Raw genomic sequence first — 224 nt, 5'->3', positions numbered from 1 at the left:
TTAGCCTTGGGAAGGCAATAATTACTCTTGAAGTAAGCGGATTGCGATCCGCTAACTCGTACTTGTTTTGAGTATAGAACGAAAGGTCGGCGACCTAAATAACGCTTCCTCAAGCACAAAGCTACGGCAGCCCCGCCGCACTTGGTGGCACTTGTAGTCAATCTACACCTGGTTCGTTTAGACTGATCCTCTGTGAGGATAGAGAAATTCTCCTCTTTGCCCCT

Source organism: Plasmopara halstedii, assembly GCF_900000015.1.
Source record: "Plasmopara halstedii genome assembly, contig: Scaffold_555, whole genome shotgun sequence".
NCBI classification, from domain to species: Eukaryota; Oomycota; class Peronosporomycetes; order Peronosporales; family Peronosporaceae; genus Plasmopara; species Plasmopara halstedii.
This window is presented reverse-complemented; position numbering follows the sequence as displayed.